Raw genomic sequence first — 11,647 nt, 5'->3', positions numbered from 1 at the left:
GCCTCTCTGCCTTTTAGTTTCCTCATGTGCAATATGGGACAATAATAGCATCTATCTCATGAAGCTGTTGTGAGGGTTGAATCAGGAATCAGGTAATATGCGATGCTTAAAGCAGTGCCTTATACACAATGTTTGTAGATATTACCGTTATTATTATTGTCCTCAGGGGACAGGCCCTGGGCTAAGCATTTTCTATACAGGATTTTGTGCTCACAAAAACCCAGGGGAGAGAGCTTATCATCTCCATTTTATTGAAGAGAAAACTGAAGATAGAGGGGATAATACCCAAGACCTCCCAACTGAAAAGTGATGAGTAAACAAGAATAAAATCCAGAGGCCGACCTCGTTCCTCAGGCCTCTGCTTTGTCCCAGCCAGTTTTTCTTCCCTTTGTCTGGGAAGGATGGCAGCCCATAGCCTTGACTCCTATAGCCTAAGTTCTCCTTAAGAGGCTACTTTCCCTTGAGTGATCCCTCTAAACCTCTGAGGAAGTGCATGTGTGAGAGGGTGTGGATCATGGTGTAATCACTTGTCTATTCCTGGAGGAAAGAGATCTGCACAGAGGTCTTGTCCACTCGGTCATTGACTTCTCCTGGACCCATTACTTTGTAATGATGATTGTCTCTTCACTGCCTTCCTTATAGGTTGGGACTGCCTTTCTTGGGACTAAAAACACAGAATGTCAGTCATATCTGATGGGTCCTCAAGCCCTGTCTGCTTTCTGGTTCCAGCTAGGACCCTGAGACCTCCAGCAGTTGGAATCCTGCCCTGAGCAGGTCACTTCTGGGCCTGGGATAGGGAGGACACATAGGAAACTCCTGAATCAGCGTTCCTGCTCACCTGCTTGGAGGAGCATGTCTATCCCTTTGCTTTGTCCTCAGGACCCCCCACAGCGCTGGTCATGGGGTAATGTCATGACCATGTGCACAGTATATACAGTAGTGCTGTATGCAAGTGTGCTTCTAGGGTTTTGGTGTTTATTTTTGGGTGTGGTCACAGAAAATGCATGTGCCAACATATATATATATATTTTTTTGAGTTGGAGTCTCACTCTGTCGCCCAGCCTGGACCTGCTGGGCTCTGGCAATCCTTCCACCTCAGCCTTCCAAGTACCCGGAACTACCATGCCTGGCTATTTTTAAAAATTTATTTTGGAGACGAGGTCTTGCCAAGTTGCCTGGGCTAGTCTCGAACCTGCGGACTCAGGCAATCCACTCGCCTTGGCCTCCCAAAATGCTGTGATTACAGGCTGAGGCCACAAAGTCTGGCCCCAATGTTTTAACAGTATAAGATGGGATTAGTTTGGGGGGCATCTGACTTTTAGTTTGTAATAAATTGTCTCCCCCTCAGACCCACCCTGACAAACAGAAAGCACTCAGGAATGTTTGCTGAATGAACATTTGAATGAAAGAACATCTGCCAACAGAATTCTTCCTTAATTCTCTGTGACAGAGACTTTCCTTGTGCTTCTGATCCAGGGGCTGAGTCTCTGACCTTTCCCCACAAACTGGCATCTCTGCCTTGGTAAGTCGTCTGGCACACCAGAGTCTTCACTTCTGCCGGGTCATGCCCCCAGAGCTTGCTGGGGCTGCCAGCGGTTTCCCTACCTGTATAGCATGTTCTCAGTGCTCCAGGGCTCCCAATCTTGGCCTTGCTGTGTATTACCTCTGGGGTTACTCCCTGGCAGGGCAAAAGGAGGGCTGATAAACCCCTCCTAGGAAGAAGAACAAAGAGGCTGTGTTCAGCGGAATGCTCCATGGCTTTCCATATCAGAAGGGAATCAGGTTCTGGACACCAGGCCTCCACCATGAGAAGCAGGAGATCCCAGAATTTCATCACTGGGACTCGCTTATCTTGTCTCCTCATTGGCACCAGTGATAAGACACTTCAAATGCAAACGACCTGTAGTTTCCTCTCCAGAAGAAAGAAAGGAGCAAGGTGTCTGGGAAGAACATTCCACCTTTGAAGCTGGGCTGGGGAGGTTGAGGTGAGGTTGAGAGTGGCCCCAGGAACATTGTGGGTGGTGCCAGTTTCAGAGAGGAAAGGGAATCAGATCCAGGTCTCCTGAGGCCTGGAACTGAGAAGAAGCTGAGGGTGTGAGAACCAGCCAAGGCTCTAGAAAGCACCCTGAGGCTGAGCAGGGAGAAAGAAGTCTCAAAACACATTTCCTGGAATTAGAATATCCTGTCATCCTCACCTACTTACCCTTGTCCCATGAAGGAAATCCAGAGGCATGGCATGGGTCCTTCTCTGGCATGCATAGCTGCTTCCCATTCTTTCACTGGAAGATGCGCATTGCAGTGCAGTCTCTTTAACTGGAGGTGGAGTGGCCTTGGGCAGCTCTCCAGCCTCTGGGAACTTGTGTTCCCTCATTCACCCATATGTAGACTTGGTCTCACTGTGAGGGTTGATGTGTGTGGGGTCCAAACCATGGAGTTTAGGTTTTTGTTTCCAAGCTGACTGTAGTCACTAAGGAGTGAGGGCAGTGAAGGAGTGGAGAAGAGAGACAATGAAATCATAATATAGTAAGATGTTCTCAGTGGAGACTGCATTCCCTGCCTCAAACTCACAGCAGATGTTGGAGAGTGGGCCATGATCGGTAGCAGCAACACAGCCACACTAATAGGTGGGTGACTCCTGGCTGATTGTGGTCACTGGGGCAGTCCAGATGGACTTGAGCACAAAAGACAGATTCACAGGTGGATGGTCTTAGTTCTTTCAAATGAGGCAGAGTTCAGAGACGAGGAGCAATGTGGCAGAACTCTGGAATGGAAGGAAATGGTAGATAATTTCTGTCTGATACTTTGCTGACTCCTAATGCCCCCGAGCATACCTGGAAGAGCCATAATTGCCTGATGAAGTTAATGCACCACTTAAACACAGAAAATGACAGGCTTTTCTTGATCAGTAATGGTTTGGAGCAGGACTCCTTTCTGAAAGAATTTTCCAGAACTGTACTAGTAGGTCTTTGCTTTCATATTCACTTTCAAACTTTTCTATATAACCAGTTTTTTTTCTAGTCTAGAATTTAAAAATTTTTGAGATAGAGATTACTATAGGTTTTTTTTTAAAGAAGTATAGAAAAAAGTTTCAAATGATCGTATGGCAATAAGCAAAATTTGCACTAATTTATAGGCAGATTGGAGGAAATATTTGAAATGGGTATGTAGGGACTCTGTTTTCCAGAACTAGGGAAATAACCACAGGATGAGCTTAGGGATCCACTGAACTCACTGTGAGAGGGACTGTGTAAAACTCCACTGATCATGCCACATCTATAAGGCCTTGCTCTGACAGGCCACAGTGATATTTTTGCTCTCTTGGCATTAATGCCAGTTCAGAGTCAGTGCCTAATAGTCCCCCCAAAGTCTGTCGGTTTCCCTTCCTCCAATGAGCAGTCACTCTGGTAGAAGGCTGTAAGTCCCTTTGGCGAAAACTGGGAGAAAGATATAAACTTTTGACAGTGTAGTGGTGTCCTTCCTCAAGGGAACTGGCTTTCCTTTCACCCAGGGCACTCCCAGTTTATAAACTGGCTCCAGTTTGGGAAATTCATTAAGGGGTTGTGACTCTGTTTTTGGTGATTCGTGGTAGACTTCTTTTTCATTTAAACTAGAACTCTTCCACTTACACAGATCAAGTAAGAATTTGATAGAATGCCCATGCATTTTTCTTCTAAGGACACAATGATCAATTAGCCAACACTATAGGTCTCTGGAAGTCATACTATTCAGATTACTGCTTTGATTTTACTGTCCATTATGGGTAACTACACCCACCTTGTCTTTGGAAATTAATTGCTGCCACTTGGTCCCTGTCACCCTTGCATTCAATTTTCCCCATTGCTTTAAAAGACAACAGTTCAGTAGCCACAGTGCCTTCTGTAATTTCAGACCTACAGAGAAGAACCACAGAACTCTTCAAGGGTGCTGGGACTCCACATACAAGTTTATCTCTCACAGTCATAATGAAAACTGTATCCTTTGAACCCTTCCAGGCTAAGCAAGCAGGACTTATATAATAAATTCATCCTAACATTCCAGTTTTTCGGAGTCTTTGAATATCTTCTTCCATAGTATATCCAAGTAGTTATGGCATGTCAGCATCATTTAGATTAGGCCACATTTGGTCCAGCTTCCAGTCAACCAACTAAGCAAATAGTAAGAGCTCTTTCTAGCCCCTGAGCTACAATATTAAATCCAGAATCTCTGCTTAGTGGCTTCCTGTCAATAAATTAGGCCTGATCCAACTTTGTGTTCTGTTTAGCATTAATGCTTTCCTTTAATATTCATTCCTCTGCACAATCTTCAGGTTTCTGTCTGGATAAATGGGAAAAAATTATTATAAATGTAATAGATTGGGGATTTAACTGGAGTATGGACCCAAGTTAGTGTCAGGGTTTCAGTGTTCTTTCTTTTTTATCCTTCTTCATCTTGGTCATAGTCATGGCGCGGTTGGTGTCTATTGTGTTTGGAAACAGTACTGATTTACAGTAGAAATTAGGGAACAATTTGGAGATGGAAGATGAAACTGAAACTGACTTTATATACAAACTTACTTTTAAAAAATAACTTCATAAAATATACCCCAAGCCTAATGTGGTTTGCAAAAGAGAAAACTATCTAGGGTGTCTTAGTCTATTTTTGTAGCTATAACTGAATACCTGAGACTGGGTAATTAATAAAGGAAAGAAGTTTATTTGGCTCATGGTTCTGGAGAATAGGAAGTCCAAAAGCATGCTACCAGCATCTGGTGAGGAACTTCCTGCTGCATCATGAAATGGTGGACATCATGACAAGGGACTAGCTTATGCTTGTGTGTCAGCTCAGGTCTTTTTTCTTCTTATAAGACTACCAGTTCCATCATAGGATCCCACTCTGATGACCTTATCTAACCCTGATTATCTTCCAATAGCCCCACTTCCAAATACCCGTAATCATATAACTTTGAGAATTAAGTTTCCAACTTAAAATGAATTTGTCCACAGTAAAATTTGGTGGATGCTTTCAAACCATTACACGGGGTAATGTTGAAAGATTGAGTTTCCACAGCAAGTCCATGTTCAAATTCAAATGTCAGTTGTGTAAACTCAATCTGTTTTCTTGTTTGAAAATTTGAGATTTTAAAAATAGTGAACCCATGTATTAGTTTGCTAAGTCTGCCATTACAAAATACCACAGACTGGGTGGCTCAGATAACAGAAACTTATTTCCTCATAGTTCTGGAGGCTGGAAGACCAAGATCAAAGTGCGGGAAGGGTTGGTTTCCTCTGAGTCCTCTCTCCTTGGTTTGAAATGGCTGCCCTCTTGCTGCCTCTTCACGTGATTGTTTCCCCTAGTGTCTCTGTGTGTGTCCTAATCTTCTCTGCTTACAAGGATGCCAGTCAGATTGGATTAGAGCCTACCCTAAGGTCTCCTTTTAACTTAATTACCTCTGTGAAGGCCCTATTTCCAAATACAATCACATTCTGGTGTACTTGGGATTTGGGTTTTAGCATATGAACTTGGGGTGGTGGTGGTGGGGGCACACTTTAGTCCCTAACAACCTACCACATAGGATCATTGGGAGGATTAGTTATATGAAAAGAACCACAAAGAAACTGCTCCAGAAAAAGTGACAGGCATCTTTATTCTTTTTAATAAGAATCCCACAGGACCTTATTAAATTTATGTAAGAATGAATAGTTTGCAAAAGTTCAGTTTAGATTGTTTAGACTATAAGTGTGAGAAGTTTCCAGTATGCTCTTTAGCTCAGTTGCACATTTCAAAGTTTTCCAGGAAAAAACAGACTCATCCCAATTACTCTAGGGATGTATTTGTTGAATAAAGTATCCTGACAAAGCGATTCAGTGAGGCCTGTTAGCAAAGGGCTATATTATCTTTGGGAGATGAAAGATGTCATCTAAAGAGTGTTGTTTGCTTGAGGTAGACATAGGTCTTTGGGTAGAAAACCAGAAATGCAGGTATGGGCCTAAGTTAGATCCAGAAGGACTTTGAGGAATCAAGAAATCTAAAAATTCACTCTTGACTGTAAACTGTTAAAGGTAGTAGTCACAATAGGGTGGCTATCTGGATAGTAATAGAGAGAGGGTCCCCAGTAAGGCTACCTCCTGAAGATGAAAAAGCATAGTTATAAGCCAGGGAACCTAGAAAAATTCATGCCTTTTTTTGTTCAGTCATAAACCCTAAGCTCTGACAAAGTGTGATCTTCCTGACCTTTTCACCTGTTTTCTGGGCAGTTATAGGATGGATCAGTGTCCTCATCAGTTTTTCTTCCCTGCCATACTGCCCTGTTTGAGAAGGAGGAGGGTATACTGGGTCCCTGGTGTGGTTCCTCAGCTTAGACTACATCAGGCCACACTTCAGTTCAGCCCTGCTTACTGTTCATTTCTGGAGACCTCTGGGGCTCAGAGGGGGCTGCATCCTTGGGGCACCAACAGAGGGGGAAGTGCTAGAGTTCAGGTGAGTCCCACTTCTCTTCACTGCCTGAACTCTTCCCAAGTCTGTAGGATACTTAGATTGCATCAAGGATTGGGGCACCACAGACAAATGTGATATAGGGATGGGAAAGGCTTTTGACTATATGCTATTTGACTATATGAATTCTGTTCTAGAGCCTTGGGATTGGCCACCTAGAGAGAGCCTGCCTTGGGGGAAGGCAAAAAGGAATTAACTTATGTAAGGGACTCACTATGTACTAATCACATTCGTATATCCCTTATGAAGTCAGTGGCCTTGTCTCCATTCTACTGGTGGGGAAATTAGGAGCTTAGAGAGTTCAGTGAATCACTCAAAGGTGCTGCCCTGGTAAATTGTTGAGCTGGATCCTAGAGCAGGGGCCATGTGAACCCAAATTTTGGACTCTCGTGGGGTTTGGGCAAGGCCTTGGAAGGGCCTATCTGCTGTCTTCCCACTCAGCTGCCTCTGTTTCCTGCTTTGTTAGCCTGCTTTGTTAGCAGGCACCTACTCAGATTCTGAACATCTGTCATATGGCTGCCATGCTGGATGAGTGAGTTCAGTCGGCAGTGATGGGTTTTCTCAGGTTGCCACATGCTTAGCGTTTTGGAGTTTTGTGCGCTTTAAGGAGAGCCCATCATAAAAATTGCAGCAACACCTTCTCTTGCAACATATGCTATTGGGATATCAGAGTGATCACATCTCACACTTGCTATATTTTCAAAAAGTAATCTTTTTAAAAAAACATGTTAATCCGTTTAGAATAAACAACTCTTACATCGCTTGCTTCCTCTTGAGCCTCATCTCCTCTGTACTAGCTCACAGGGTCACTTTCCCTCTGCTTGTTGGTCATACTCACCTCCTTGGTTTCCACATCTCTGATCTGTCTCCAACCTCTCCACGTTCCCCTGGGCAGCCAGAATGACTTTTTAGAACATAGCTCCTGCCATGTTGCTATTCTGTTTGAAACCCAATACAATTCCCCATTGTCCCAAGGGACAGTTCTAAGCTTCTTAACGTGTCCACCAGGCTTTCATGCCTCCCAGTTGGGCCATGATCTGATCCCTCTAGCCTCACCAAGACATGTGCTGCCCATCAGTTGTCATAGTCCTCTGTAGCACCTTCCTATGCCTTCATACATGGCAGTTCCCTTGGCTAGATGGTTTTCCATCCCTTGTTGAAATTTTTGATTCCTATATGAATCAGTTCAAATATCCCTTCTCTGTTGAATCTTTCTTTGATCTATTCGTGATAGTTAACTGCTCCCTCATGTAATTTTTCTGCCTGCCTGCATTAGGGATGACCCACTTTTTAATTTATCATTATTATTATTTGATCTGGAGTCTCACTCTTGTCACCCAGGCTGGAGTCCAATGGCATGCTCATGGCCACCGCAGCCTCGACTTGCTGGGCTCAGGCGATCCTTCTGCCTCAGCCTTCCAAGTAGCAGGAACTAGACCTACTGTTTTAAATATTTAAATCTGTCTCCTTATCTACAGGAACCATCCTTCATCTTTATATACCTCAGTGTCAGAGTCTATATTTGATATACCACACACTGGTCATTGTTAATTTCACAGATTATTTATTGAAATTTGGCTGTCTAGAGTGTAAGCCAACACTATCTAGTATATCCTTCATGAGATGATGGACATTTTCCATTTATAGCATTATTATCTAGCATAGTGGTCACTAGGTACATTTAAATGTGGCTATTAAAATTAAGTAAAATTGAAAATTTAATTTCTTAGTTGTACTAGCCATATTTCAAGTGATCGTTAGCCATATGTCACTGGTGGCTGCATCCATAGTGCAAGTAGAGTGTACTCAGGCTGTGAAAGAAAATGGGAGCTTACTTGAAGGATTTGAGTTCTTCCCATGACAGTATTATCACTATGCATTTGATTAGCAAATATTTTTTATCTATAAATACTACAAAGAAGAGATTCTCCTTTAATCTCCCTCTTTTAAAAGTAAGTCCTAATTAGTGTGCACAAGTTAATGTGGTTTTAAAGTGATTGGATTTGATGCAGGAGTCTTTAAAATTATTAGGTAAAAAACAATTTCTAGAAGCAGAAAATAAATTCCATTATGAATGGAAGTCTTATATAAGATTGTGACACAGTGAAAACACCTAATTTTCATAAAGCTTAACCCAGGGTGTGTTTGCAGTTTGCCATGAAGCATCTTCCTGAAGAAATGTATTTATTGGAAACACTCTTCCAACCAATATAACAAACTGGCAAGCTATGCATGTACCTTCCAAAAGTCTGGTCTTTATGATGCCTTAATTTTGTGTTTGCATGTGTGATACCTAAAAAATCCTGAAGTTGCTTATTGGATGCACATTATTTTATGTCAAATGTAAGTCTTAGGTTTTATTGTCTTTTCCCATAGATCCTACTGAATGCTAAAATTTATGTTGTGACGCTTGGGTTATCATCATCATTAATATTTCATTTATTTGCCACACATTTATTTAACATCTACTGAGGTCCTCTATCTTATGGTATATACTAGAGAGACAGAGATGAGTCAGGAACTAACGGTGCTCTGTAGAGGGAGAGGCAGGCAGACAAACACAGGTTAGTCAACATTGTGTCAATGTGAGCAGTCTGAGGCAAGAGCAAATTTCTTTGGGAACATTAAGTAGGGACAACTCTTTTTCCTTGAGAAGTTGGGGAAAATTTTATAAAACAAATGCCACTTACTAATAAACCTTAGGAAAATAGTAGATGCTCCCAGGAAAGAAGTGTTGAGTCTTAAACATGTGTGATGTATGGAGAAGAGAGATCTCTCTAGTATTTGTTCCACTCTATTTGTTCATTTGTTCTAATGCCACCTAACTTACTTATTATCATTTTATAATTGACTTTAGTCTGATAAAGATAGTAACTACTTTCACCTGGTTGATTACTTTCAGAATGGACTCAGCTATTCTTAGTGCTTTGCTCTTTGGGTCAGGGGTTCCCAAGACTACCCTTAGGCTTGATGATTTGCTACAGCTAGGACTCACAGGACTGAGAAATGGCTATACTCAGTTATACTTTATTGCAGGCAAAGGCTACAGATCAAAGATCAAAATCAGCAAAGGGAAAAGAGACACAGGACAAAATCTAGGAGGAACTAGGCAGAAGCATCCAAGTGTTCCTGCCTGGTGGAGTTGCATGGGGATGCAATAATGTGTAGCAACACGCATAAAGTGTGGTCAACTAGGGACACTCAGCTGAGTCTTGGTGACCAGCGCTTTTATTGGAGATCAGTTATATAATCATACAGCACCTATATGGCTGACCTGAGCCTCTCAGATTCCAGGCATCCTCCCTTCCTTCCTCCTAACCACCTCCCCACTCCCCCCCGACTCCCCGCATCTAAGGAAAAGCAGGCATTCATGGCATTCACCATAAATCATACGGGATGGATACATTTATCTGGTTAAACTGGTACAGTATGACCCAAGATCTCAGAACAGTCTTACAGGGGGAATATTCCAAGGACTTAGAGGGTATCTCCCAAAAGTTGGCTAAAAACCAGTCCTGAAAACAGACCTTTCTTTCGAATGTGCAGGGTTTGAAAAACCCAGCTGTGCTTAATTAATCCTTTCCTGCCTCATCCTTCCTTTGAATTGGGATAAGCCTGTCAAATTCCACAAAAAATCTTTGTTGGGATTTATGCATTGAATATAGATTAATTTAGGAAATAAGGTCATCTTTATGATAATGATCTGCACAATAGCATGAGATAATTCTTCATTTATAAATGTCTTCTTCCTTCTCAGGTTTATTAGCTATAAATTCTTTCTGGGTTTTGTATTTAAACAATGTATTAGTTTCCTGTGGCTGCTGTAACAAATTGCTATAAACTTGGTAAGTTTTAAAAAAAATTTGTTTCATTCATTCTTTCTTTCTTTTTTATTTTACAATTGTAGGGTACAAGTGGGAATTTACTATATATGTAGGTTGCATGCGGGCAAAGCTTGGGCTTCTAGGTAGCCCTCTCTCCCCTAACAGTGGACCAGGTACCCAGTGTGTTGCCTTCTCCCTTTAGCAGTGACCAGTGTCTACTGATCCCACCCTTGTGCTAATGTGATTAGTGTTCAGGGCCCATTTATAAGTGAGAAGATGCAATATTCAGTCCTTTATTTCTGTGATAATTCACTTAGTATGATAATCTCCAGCTGCATCCAAGTTTCTGCGAAGGTTGTGGTTTTGTTCTTTTTTATGGCTGCATGATATTCCATTGTGTATATTTATCACATTTTTCTTATTCAGTCCACTTTCAATGGGCATCTGAGTTGGTTTCATGCTTTTGCTATTGTGAACAGTGTGGCAGTAAACATGTATGTGCAGGTGTCTTTTTGGTAGAGCAAATTATGTTCTTCTGGATATATTCCCAAAGGAGGGATTGCTGGATCACCTAGAAGGTCAATTTTTAGTTTTTTGAGAAATCACCACACTACTTTCCAGAGAGGTTGAACTAATTTATATTCCCACCAACAGTGTAGAAACATCCCCTTTTCTCTGCAGCCAAACCAGCACCTGCTGTTTTTTGACTTTTTAATGATAACTACCCTTACTGGTGTTAAATGGTATGTATTGTAGCTTTGATTTGCATTTTTCTAATGACTAATGAGACTGAGTGGTTTTTCAAGTGTTTGTTGGCTGCTTATATGTCATTCTTTGAGAAGTGTCTATTCATGTCCTTTGTCCACTTTTTAATGGACTTGTTTGTTTCTTTCCTTTTAATTCATTTGAATTTCTTGTAGGTCCTGGTTGTTAGGCCTTTGTCAGGTGCATAGCTTGCAAATATTTTTTCCTATTCTGTGGGTTGTTTCTTTACTCTCTAGATGGCTTCTTTTGTTGTGCAAAAACTTTCAGTTTAATAAGGTCCTACCTTATTAATGAAGCCCTCCCTGTCTATCTTAGCTTTTGTTGCAATTGTTTTTGAGGACTTGGTCATGAATTCATTGCCCACTCTGATGTCCAGAAGGATGTTTCCTATGTTTTCTTCTAAAATTCTAATAGTTTGAGGTTTTACATGTAAGTCCTTTATCTGTTTTGAGTTGATTTTTGTATATAGTGATAGGTAGGGGTCCAGTTTCATTTTTCCTCATGTGGCTAGCCAGTTTTCCCAGCACCATTTGATAAATATGTTTTTCCCCCCAATGTTTGTTATTGATGACTTTGTTGAGGATGAG

Source organism: Carlito syrichta, unplaced genomic scaffold (genome assembly GCF_000164805.1).
Source record: "Carlito syrichta isolate Samal-C Ts95f unplaced genomic scaffold, Tarsius_syrichta-2.0.1 Scaffold288453, whole genome shotgun sequence".
NCBI lineage: Eukaryota > Metazoa > Chordata > Mammalia > Primates > Tarsiidae > Carlito > Carlito syrichta.
The sequence above is the reverse complement of the archived record's forward strand: the minus strand, read 5'-3'. Positions refer to the sequence as shown.